A 12950-nucleotide genomic window follows, 5' to 3' on the forward strand; every position below is an offset into this window, starting at 1 on the left:
TAATGCCTTCCCCCATTCTTTCATTTACTCTGGTTCCCTTACCCTTCTTTATTTTACCCTCACATCTGGTTTCTTTCCCCTTCTTTCATTTTCCCCTCTTGTCTGGTTTCTTTCCCCTTCTGTCATTTCCCCCTTATCTTGTTCCCTGACCCTTCTTTCATTTGTCACTCTCCTCTGGTTCCTTCCCCACTCATCTGGCTTCCTTTCTCTTTGGATCTGCATTTTATCTAATGTCTTCTCTCAAATAACCTCCTTGTCCCAAATTCCCGGATCTCATGCATGCATGTGTTCTACACAATTACATTTCTCTCCATGCAAATTATTCAAGAAATTGATGCAAATGTATGCAGTTTGAAAATGATAGTCAAGTTTAGCAGCTGCTGTATTTGGTCCATTGTTTTTTTTTGTTTTTTTTTGAAGATGCATACATTTGCATGAAATTAACAATGTGCATCAATGTGCATTGTGAAAACAGCGTGACCCACTGCATACTGTGTGCTTTTGAGTACCGTCTGTGAAAACGTGTGTTTTCTGTTGCAGAAGCAATGATAGCCGTTTGAGGCTATCACAGAGGTGTCCCTATGCAGTAATGCACTGCATTACCAGGATTACAAGCACGTTTACATTGTCAATGAGGCATACTTTAATTGTACTGTATGGTCACAACATTCGGTTTGTTGTTTCTGGACCAATGCAACTGTAGAATAATCTCAATGGAATGTAGCAAGTGTGGAAGAGGCCTTAGCCTTCAATAGATTATTGTTATGAGCAGACTGACATCTATACAGTGAAGTTGGGTACACCTGACCTGCATATTTAATGTAAAAGATAACATGGAGGCAAACTAGAGGGAATGCATGCCTCGATGTCTATCACTGGTTTTCCTTTGTAGAGGTTTCACAGATCTAATAAGATTTGATCCCAAATAGTGATCTGAGTTGGAAAGTTGTTTTCTTTTTTTATTAGTCATTTTGCCATGCCTGGTATTTGTTTTGGGGTTTTTTATTTTTTATTTTTTTTTGCAACTGGAAAAAAATCCAGCATACGAAAATAAGCATTCTTAAAACCTACATTCCTTGAAATTTGAAGCCACCGTTGCACAAATAGAATACATTTTTATGTAATGGAGTTAACCTTTCAATTGCATCCTGAAAAGAAAAATGGTATACACTTTTCCACCATGCACATGCCTAATTGCCACATTGGCTAAAAGAAGGCTGTGTTGGTCCCCTTAGCGATAGTTTCTTTTAACAACTCAGTTGCTAGGTAACTGTGTCAAGCAGTGTCACCATGAGGCTTACTGCAGACCAGGATTGACAGAGCAGCTCTAGGAAGGCCATGTGTGTACATGTTTGACAGAGAGATCGTAGGAAGAGTTCATCACAGCAAGCGGGGGGTTGGTAATCTACATGGAACCCATAAATATGTGTATATTAGATTTACCAATGGAATGCCTGACTTATAAATAAGGAAATGGCTCGTACAATCTTAATGACATTCTGCTGCTGCGTTTCACATCAACGATACAGGGATTACAGCAACTCCAGGGAACTCTGTAAAACACCATTTAAAGCAAAAATGCTGCATTTGTTTGATTTTTAGGAAACCTTGCTGATTCCTCTTTCTGTTCAATCGGGGTTTTTTTTTTTTTTTTTAAGAAAAAAATCTTCAAATTCAACAGGCAAGTACAGTACGATTGCAAAACAAGAATTAGTACAATTGTACAAACATAACAGGTAGGTACTAGTTATGCAGAATACCGGTAACTATCATAATGGAACAGTGGACAGTCTCATTGACCTGAGCATTAATTTATGCAGTTTCTCTATCAAAGTTTAACAGTTAATAACCACTTCAACCCCAACGGATCGCAGCAATTTTCACCTGTCAGTACTTCTACCTTTCATTCGTCAAGAACGTTATCACTACTTGTCACAACAAAATGATCTATATATTGTTTTTTTTTCCGCCAATAATAACGGTTTCTTTGGGTGGTGCATTATGCTAAGAATTATTTTATTACAAATGCATTTTAATAGGAATAATACAAAAATCATTATTTCTCAGTTTTCAGCCATTACTACTATGGATAAAACCCACCTATTTTATTTGATTATTTGTCCCGGTTATCACAATGTTTAAATGATGTCCCTAGTACAATGTATGGCGACCATATTGTATTTGGATTTAAAAGTGCATTTTTTTTGAGTTTTGCGCCTGTCACTAATTACAACCCCATATATGCAAATATAACAGTAATATACCCTCATGCCATAAATAGTCAAAAAGCCGAGTCCCTACTGTAACTATGTAAAAAAAAAATTAAATGCTGTCATTTTTATTTTATTTTTTACAAGTATTTTATTTTGGTAACTTGGGGTGAGGGGAAAAGGTTTATTTGTATTTAATGTAGTGTATAAAATGTTTTGGTTTTGTTCTGTTTTTCAACTTTTGTATGTCTTTTTTTTTTTTAATACAACTAAATATCCTCAAAATCACTGTCTCTCTGCACAGAGACAGTGTTTGTTACAACAAATCTCATTGGCTTCTCGTTGAAGCCATAATCTTTGCTTACGGCACTTTGATTGGTTCTGGGAAGACTTCTTCCCTTTCTCCAATCATGGCTCTGCGGGTTCCAACGGATAAGTTTGGTTGGGGTGGGCGAGTGAGCGATTGGGCACGGTAGCAGTAGAGACGGCGGGGGTGGACGTTTTGAAAAGTCCTGTGGTCCGTTAAGAGGGACTAACAGGACTTGTTAAAACCGCGGGTAGTGGTTAAAGCAGCCTATAGAACAGCTGGTAATAAATATGATATAGTTGCATTACTAATCCTTTAGACTATTGGTCAACTACAGGGGAGATTCGGGGTAATGCAGCTGAGGACTTCTGGCAATCGCATCCAGTCCACGGTAGGGCATATGGTAATGGGTCAGGCATGGTGGAATTTGCAGTACAGTAAGAGTACTATAGGCTAGGGCAATCAGAGTTTGTAAAAGAACAAGGTACGCTGTGGGAGAATAGATCTAAGTGTCACAAGAAGGGGTACCACACTTACTTTTTTTTATTTGTTGAAAATAGTATAGTGGTCTCTGGATTAAAGGACAACTGAAGCAATACCAGTTGCCTGGCTATCCTGCTGGTCCTCTGCATCTAATATTTTTAGCCATAGGCCCTTAACAAGCATGCTGCAGGTCAGATGATTATGACACTATTGTCACATCTGACAAGATTAGCTGCATCTTTCTTTGTCTTTGTTATTCAGACACTACGGCAGCCAGATAGACAGGCAACTGGCAATAAATATGGCAGCTTCCATATTCTTCTCACTTCAGTTCTCCTTTAAGGTAATATTTGTAATATGGCTCCCAGGTTTTCTTGAATTTTGATAGTATCATCTGAAATTGTCTATTCTTTGAAAAACAAATGTTAGCCATTACCCAGTCCTGGTACGAAAGTGGTCTAGAGTTAGACTGACCATATGTTTCTTTTATGAAATTGCAATTGCTTGGCTCCTGTTTAAGACATGTAACATTAAGACATATTGAATTTTACATAGACACAAGGGTTCAACGCATAAAAGTGCTTCAGAAGGGTTTTTGGGAAAGGTATGCTTTGTAACATTTGTTTAACATTTGCTAAATTCGAATCCAAATTTTTCTTTGCTTTCTCATTTCTGACCTGGCCTCTAACCAGGACAATGAATAATGGGAAATAACAGCCATCTTCGCGTATGCAACAATCTACAGTAAGCTAAACACCTCCCAGCAGTTTCCATCCCAAACCTGTTCCCTCCTTCTTTTGTCACAATTAAATTTGTATTAGCAGAAAAAGAAAAAAAAAATCATACAAGCGAGTGTTCTCACCAGAATTTTTTTTTCCAGCTGGGTGACATGAAATAGTAGCCGCGTGAGGTGAGATGAGAGAATGCAGGGCCGGTGTTTCTGTTTGCCACTCTGCTTACAGCATAGGAGGAGGTGAGCCAATGACAGCCGGGTGCACATCAAAACTAGCCGGGTGGAGCACCTGGCTAAAAGAGCCTGAAGAGAACACTGCAAGCACGTTAGAGAACATAATTCCATTAACAAAGATATGTCTGATACAAAAAGATCATAGTACTTAGAAATAACTTGAAAGAAGAAAGTGCATGTTCTAAACACAACTACATAATATTATAGTCCAAGTATGCTTCTTGCCTGAAAGGAAGGGAGCCAATAAGATATATGATAACATAAGACTGGCAAGAAAATACCAATAACGTCAATATAATCCTGATAGGAAACCGAGATACCTCCACATAATCATCAGAGAAAAAGATAAAAGGGGTAAAAAGATAGAAGAGTGAAGAAAAAAAAGAGCGAGACAGAGAGGTTCCCTCCTTCTATGACAGATTGTCTATGGAAACTTAGGAGAGGATTTAAAGGAAACCACGGAAAGATTTGATACTCACACAGGGCTTCCTCCAGCCACATAAACACGTCAGAGTCCCTCGCTGTCATCCTGTGGTCTGCCGTTCAGTATCAACCAGTCAGTCTTCTGCGCATGCATGTTATGGGGCTGGAGGAAGCCCGGGGTAAGTATCAAATCTTTCTTCTTCTACGTCTCTGGTCCACTTTAAAGAGAATCTGTATTGTTAAAATCGCTCAGAAGTAAACATACCAGTGCGTTAGGGGACATCTCCTATTACCCTCTGTCACAATTTCGCCGCTCCTCGCCGCATTAAAAGTGGTTAAAAACAGTTTTAAAAAGTTTGTTTGTAAACAAACAAAATGGCCACCAAAACAGGAAGTAGGTTGATGTACAGTATGTCCACACATAGAAAATACATCCATACACAAGCAGGCTGTATACAGCCTTCCTTTTGAATCTCAAGAGATCATTTGTGTGTTTCTTTCCCCCATGCACTGAAGTTTTAGGCTGCTCTTTTCTTCCTGCAAACAGCTTTGCCCTTGTTTGTAATTCCTCAGTATGTGAAAGCCCAGCCAGCTCAGAGGACGATTTATCCAGCTTGTAAAAGATAAGAGAGAGAAGAGAGAAGCTGCTCTAATCCTAAATAACACACAGGCAGTCTGCATAAAGGGGAGTTCATAGCAGAACCACAACACTGAAGAACTTGGCAGCCTTCCAGACACAGGCCGACAAGTCTGACAGGGGAAAGATACATTGATTTATTACAGAGACTGTGTTAGTAGAAAGTGCTGCAGTTAGCCAGAACACATTAGAATAGCTTTTGGAACTTGTAGGATGATAAAAAACAGGATGCAATTTTTGTTACGGAGTCTCTTTAAAGACATTTTCTTTTCTGCGCAACATCGGCTTAGTGGTAACTTTGAAGGATGGGCAGGAATCCTTTCATACAGAGAACTCATATCAACAGCCCATTCCCTCTTGATTTGAGTTTTGTCTTTTTCTTCAGGGCAGTGCACAGAAGTCCATAGTGAGCAGAACTCCACCCAGCAACCCCATTCCTTCTGCCTGCTTCTGAAAGTGGGAAGAGCAGGGCAAAGCACAACAATTTCCCCACAATTGAGGAGGTGCCTGGGGATAGGAGGGTTGTCTGGTTGGGGGGAGGCACAAAGACTACCTAATGCAGAGGTGGGAAGGACACAGGCTACCTGTTGAAGTGTCATTTATATTTAATAGAGAGAACAATGAAATGTGAAAAAGATAATATCCTTAAAGAGAACCCGAGGTGGGTTTGAAGAATATTGCTTACGTGAACTACAGCAATGGATGAATGACAACTGGCTGAAACTAAATGCAGACAAAACTGAAGTCCTTCTGATAGGAGGGCAGAGCATGATAACAAAACAACTTAACTTGCAGTCTTCACCACTGGGAATAGGAGGCACGGATCTGCGCAGCTCTGATCATGTGCGTAGCCTGGGAGTTCTAATTGATTGGGATTTAAAGTTCAGAACTCAAATCTCTGCTGTGGTGAAATCATCCTATTTTCACCTGAAGAACATTGCAAAAATCAAGCACCTCATACCCCCAGAAGATCTGCCAACCTTAGTCCACGCCTTCATCACATCCCGACTGGACTACTGCAATGCTCTCTACACTGGCCTTCCAAAAAAGGTCTTGTACCGACTACAGCTGATACAGAATACTGCTGCCAGACTGCTAACCAACCAACCCCGTCACTGCCACATAACGCCAGTCCTGCACTCCCTTCACTGGCTACCTATAGAATGGAGGGTCCTATTCAAGATCGGCCTACTGACATTTAAATCCCTGAATAATTTAGGCCCTGGATACATGAAAGATATGTTGCAGCTGCGTAGCAATCCCCGCATTCTCAGATCAACAGGTTCTAATAATCTAGTCATACCCAGAGTCCACTTGGAAACTTTTGGTCCCAGAGCCTTCTGTCATGCTGCCCCTACGTTTTGGAACTCCTTACCTCAACAGATCAGAACAGCTCCATCCCTGGACGTGTTTAAATCCAGACTGAAAACCCACCTGTTCAGTTTGGCATTTGCAGAAATATAACTTTTGTTGTGTGAATACTTCATCCTACTAATTACTGAATCTGAGAGAGCCTAAGCGCTTTGAGTCCTATGGGAGAAAAGCGCTATAGAAATGTTATTGTATTGTATTGTATTGTATCTGCATACAGAGGCTGGATCTGCCTATACAGCCCAGCCTTTGTTGCTATCCCAAACCCCCCTAAGGTCCCCCTGCACTCTGCAATCCCTCATAAATCACAGCCACGCTGCTGACAAACCGCTTGTCAGAGCTGGCTGTGTTTATCTCTATAGTGTCAGTCTGCTGCTCTCCCCGCCTCCTGCAGAACTCCAGTCCCCGCCTGCATCCCTTCCCTCCCTGCTGATTGGAGGGAAGGGACGGGGGCAGGGACCGGAGCTATGCAGAAGGCGGGGGAGCAGCTGAGACTGACACTAGAGATGTAAACACAGCCTCACAGCACGGCTGTGATTTAGGAGGGATTGCAGAGTGCAGGGGGACCTTAGTGGGATAGCAACAGAGGCTGGGCTGTATAGGCAGATCCAGCCTCTGTATGCAGATAACATTCTTTAAACACACCTCAGGTTCTCTTTAAGGGAGAGGTATATGGAGGCTGCCATATTTATTTCCTTTTAGGCCCTATTTACACTTAATGCATTGCATTGAGTTACGTCACATCCCATCTTGGCAAATGGGAGGCGACACAATGCATTAAGTGTAAATAGGGCCTCAATACCAGTTGCCTGACATCCTGCTAATTCTGGCATCACTAGATTTTGAATCACACACCTGAAACAAGCATGCAGCACATTTTTTCAGAAACATCTGATCTGCATTCTTGTTCATAGTCTAGGGCACAGGTGTCAACTCCAGGCCTGGAGGGCCAGATCCATGCCAGTGTTTAGGATGGACTGAGAAAGAGAGGAATGTGTTCTACCTCAGTGTTTCTCAACATTTTATTGGTATGTACCCCTTTTAAAACCCCGTACTCACCAAGTACCCCCTAGAATAGTAAACATTATCACAAGTACCCCTTGACAAATATATATTTAATTGTAGTATATGATAATTGGTTCTGAACAATTTCCAAGCATTTACTATTGCTTTTAATTACTTAAAACACTAATTTGGTGTTTTTAAAATAAGATTTGTCATTTTCTAAAACTCTAAATTTGTTATTCTTGGTCAAGTACATCAAACCTGAGTACCCCCTGGAACCATCAGAAGTACCCCCTGGCGTACGCGTACCACACGTTGAGAACCTAGGTTCTACCTGATGGACCACACCTTTCCTGATTCAGACCCAACAATTCATTTGAGCCGTGTCAAAAATGTGTAAGGACCACGGCCCTCGTAGGACCGGTTTGACATCCCTGGTCTAGGGCGAAATGTGTTAGAGACAGAGGATCAACCGGATAGCCAGGCAATGTACTGTACATTTGTATAAAATGAAATACATTTCAGCCTCCTTATCCCTCTAATTTCAGGTTCCCTTTAACCACTTAAGGGACTGTAGGCTTACGCCCCCCTAGAGACCAGGCTATTTTTTTCAAATTAGTGCTCTGCAGCTTTAATGGTTCGCTGCAGAGCCATACAACTGATCACACAAATGAATCCCCCTCCCCTTTTCTGCCCACCAACAGAGCTTTTAGTTGGTGGAGTCTGATCGCTGCTGTGGGGTTTATTTTTTTTTTTATATAAATTTTGCTATTTTTTAAAATTATTTTATTAGTTCTCTCCCTGCCTCATCCCGCCAACCAATCAGGACGATCTCTTCTCATAGGCATAAGCCTATAAGAGGGCATAGCATTTGGAGCCTCTCTAAGGGACAGCCGAGTGACACGGCTCCCAGTACAGCGCTGCACAATGTAAATAGATGGCGGTTTCGCCGCTGGGGGACTGTTGATTGAGCAGAGCTCTGTCACTTAAGCGGGGATGCGCGCGCGATCCCCTGCAATCTCCGCCCCCATGACTTGATGCCAACCTGCGTTACGTGGCCTTGGGGGAGCTACCTTGCTGCTGCTGCTGCTGCTGATCGGTATTAGGCGGTCGTAAGGTGGTTAAAGATTAACTGTCAGGCATAAAATCAAAAATCAATTCTTTATTTTTATCTGGTAAACAAGTAATATGGATGCTAGCCTGGCAATCCAAAAGTTAAAAATCACTCTTACTTTTCTTCTCCAGAAAAGATCATTCCCCAGTTTCCCTGGTTCTTATTTGGTACATCTGCCACACAAAAAAAAGTTGCAGGGCATGCTGGGTTTTCTTTTTTTCTTTACTTTCCCCTCAGACATAACTAATGCAGAATGATTGGCTGAAGCTCTTTACCCTACAGTTTTCCCCTCCCACACCTCCGTTCCTCTCTGATTGGCCAAAATTTCTCATGCTGAGACAATGCTCTTTCTACTGCAGAGCTGGGTGGGAATGTCTGAAGACTGGGAGGAGGGCGGGCAATACATAAACAGAGTAAGGTCTGGTGCACACCAAGAGCGATTCTGAGCGCTTTTAAAATCGCCAGCGCTTTGAAAAGCGCTTGGCTAATGTATTTCAATGAGATGGAGAACACCAGAGTGATGTGCTTTTTTTTTTTTTCTCAAACGAAAACGTGGGTCCTGCAGCATTTTTGCCGATTTCTGAGGCGATTCATCCTGAATGTTAAGAATAGGAAAGTGGAAAATCGCTCTTAAAAACCGCGCGAGATCAGAGCGATTTTTTTTGTTACAGAAGCTGTTCAGTTACAGCTCTACTGTAACAAAATATAAAGGCGCTACTCCAAAAACCGCCAGACATGTTTAGAAAATCACTCTGCACATGCCTAGAACCACTCTGAAAAATCACTTCAAAAAGCGCTGAGTGTTTCTGATTACGCTACCGCTTTTTGGTGTGCACTGGGCATTAGGGAGGGAATTATGTCAGGCTTCAAGACAGACAGTCAAAATGGAAAATCCTAAGAAGGATTTTCTCTCTTTTTTTTTTTTTTTTTTTTTAACTATAGAAAAATAACTAAAATCAAAATGTGGACAGGGCAATACATGTGTTATGTAAGTAGAGCAAGTATTTATCTACTTATATATGTGGGTTTTTCTGAGGTAGTATGGCTGACAGATCCTCTTTAAGCAGAACTGATGATAAAATACTGTTTGAAAACCAGGAATTGTCCCTAAAAACTTGGAATATAAGAACTTATTTTAAAGCAGGAAAGCTAAACAAGTTATTTGTGGAATTAGATGCAATGAGGATAATGGTATTACTAAGGTTAAATGGACAGATCGTCTTATTCGTCATTTAAGATTATGCTCCAACTCGGGTTTGACTAAGGAAAAGACAGAGCAGTTCTATGTGCAAAATGCAATTTCTAAGGCCAAGTCTGAAGATAGAAATGGAAATAATAACATTTTGTGAAGACAATAACTTGGTAATTATGAAAACTATGTCTGAGCCTCCATCTCAAAAGATTACATTCTTGGAAGAATAAAATTGATTATATTATGGGGGACGAAAGATTTAAAGCTGAATAATGCAAACTATAACTATAATCTGAGGCCTGATATTGGATTGGTTCACAACTCTTTGGTAGCGACAACTAAGATTAAACAAAAATTAATAAACTATTACATTAAAAACTATTAAAATTAATACACTAAAAATTGTATAAAAAAGGTTTGATTAAGACGTGAGAGGTAATACAGATTAAATCAGTAACTCCATAAAATAAATATTTTGCTTCATGAACGACGACCGTGCAAGTTTAAACTGGAAAATCTTGAGACCGCATAAATGGCAGAAAAAGCAGTTCTGAAAGAAAAACAAAAGTACAATAGTAAAAAAAATTATATTACAAATGAAAGGTAATGCAGAGAAATCAAAATATAAAATAATAACATTAAAGTAGGAAAGCAAAAAAAAGCAGATTAACAATAAATGGGGTTTGCTTCACTAAGACAAATAGCATGCCTTATCAGAGATAACACGCCTTATCAAAGTTAGCACACCTTATCAGCGTAGCATAGCGAGTGATACAAACATGGTAATTGGCAATGATGAGAGCTGTACTCGTCTTGCCCTGAGCCCCTGCGTGTTCGTAGTGCTATGCTACTCCGATAAGGCATGTTAACTCTGATAAGACATGTTATCTCTGATAACTAAGGCGTGTTAACCTGGATAAGGCATGCTATTTGTCTTAGTGAATCAAGCCCATGTAGAGTCATATAGAGTAGTGATGATCATGTCTATAAGAACTCATGGAGAAGCATGTGATTAGTTTGTTCAGCTGATTTTGTTTGCAAAGCTTTGATTTGCTGTGATCAAATCCTGCTTTAGCACTTCAAGACTAGCAAATCGGAGACACACACACACACACATATATATATATATATATACACAGTGGAGGAAATAATTATTTGACCCCTCACTGTGGACCAACATTCCTCCTAAAATGTGTGCAAACTTGGTCATCAATTACAAGAAACGTTTGACCTCTGTGCTTGCAAACAAGGGTTTTTCCACTAAGTATTAAGTCTTTTATTGTTAGAGGGTTCAAAAACTTATTTCACTCAATGAAATGCAAATCAGTTGCTATCTTTTATTTAAGGTTATTTTTTCGATTTTCCTTTTGATGTGCTATCTGCCACTGTTAAAATAAACCTACCATTGAAATGAATACTGTTCTGAGACTTTTCATTTCTTTGTCATTGGACAAACTTACAAAATCAGTGAGGGGTCAAATAATTATTTCCTCCACTGTATATATATATATATATATATATATATATATATATATATATATATATATATATAATCACCTGACCAAGCTCTCCTAGACATGACCATCACTAATAGAGAATTTAGCCAAATTGCACTTGGCCGGGATAGCATGAAAAAGATTAAAGAGGAACTCCAGTGAAAATAATTTAATATAAAAAGGTGCTTAATTTTTACAATAATTATGTATACATGATTTAGTCAGAGTTTGCTCATTGTAAAATCTTTCCTCTCCCAGATTCACATTCTGACATGTATTACATGGTGACATTGTTACTGTGGGCAGATTATGTAGCTGTTCTGGCTTTAACAGACAGCTATAAACAGCCATTTCCTGTGTGTGTCATTGTTACATTGTGGCAGTTTGCCCAGAGTACCGTACGGTACCAGAGCCTCTTGTGGGAGGGGTTTCAGCACAAAATCAGTCATACAGCGCCCCCTGATGGTCTGTTTGTGAAAATCATTATATTTTTCATGTAAAAGTGGGTATCAGCTACTGATTGGGATAAAGTTCAATTCTTGGTCGGAGTTTCTCTTTAACTGCCAAAGCTAAGAATTTATTTTCATTTGTCTTTGAAATGGAAAAATGCTGAATGGAAAAATGAACGTTTTGGGGCTACGGATGTGACCAGTTCAGTGCACGATGTATTGGTTATCACCTCAGTGCTTCGCTGTTTTTAGAAAAAAATGACAAGACTGCCCTCCCAAGCCTGTTTTAACCCCTTATCCCCATTGATGCTGGTATTGGCAGTATATCTGAATCTGTCAGTGGGGGCTCTACAGTGTGAACAACACCAGCCCACTTGGTCTATGCCATGTCAGAAATTTTTCCCTGCCAATTCAAAATCACCATTTTAGTACTTTTTCAATAGCTATGCACTGAAAAGTAATTTTTTTTTTAGATAAAAAAAATCTCCTGGAAGAAAACACTGGAAAGTTAGTTGAGTAAGAGCCATGGTCACATCATCTTAAATGGCTAAAGAAAGAATTTAAGCTCAATCGCTTGACCCAACAGAATTGCAAGTGAATCACTTGACCCAACTGAACATATGCTTTTCGATGAAGTCTTAAAGCGGACCCAAACCAAACATTTTTTTAATTCAAAATATTTAGTTGCACCACTCTGACACATACAGAGATAAATAAACACTCCTATGAGCATTTCAGTGCATACTTTTGACCCTTCTCTTTTCATAACTAGGATTATACAGGTTCCAGCCATTACTTCTGAGCTTAGTAGGAGGTTTTAGATCATGGGTGTGTTTGTCATCAGCTACCCTCCCTCACAGGTACGTCGTCTATGTGAAATCTCACACAAGCTGAGATCACCTCCCCTGTGACATCATCAGTAGCAGCCTGTGTTTTGTTTTTGTTTTTCAGATTCTGTCCCGGCGATATGAAAGGAAGGGAGGGGTTCCTCCAATTAATGTAAAATATTTTATATTTGTCATCATGGGCTGAAAAAAGACTGCTATTTATTATTATAAATTAGGAAATAGATTTTATTTCTGAAATCTTGTATTTTTAATTTGGGTCCAATTTAAGGGGAAATTTCCCTTCTCTAATCTATGCATTATTTGATTCTAGATATACAAATATCTATAATAAAACCTCTGTGTCCCTGTGTCCGTACTGTGAGTGTTCTGCGCATGTGCGCGCAGTTCAGCCGGCTCTGACAGCTCTGCATGTGCGCGCGCAGTTTGGCCAGCTTGGGGGCTCTGCGGG

Source organism: Hyperolius riggenbachi, chromosome 1 (genome assembly GCF_040937935.1).
Source record: "Hyperolius riggenbachi isolate aHypRig1 chromosome 1, aHypRig1.pri, whole genome shotgun sequence".
Lineage (NCBI taxonomy): Eukaryota > Metazoa > Chordata > Amphibia > Anura > Hyperoliidae > Hyperolius > Hyperolius riggenbachi.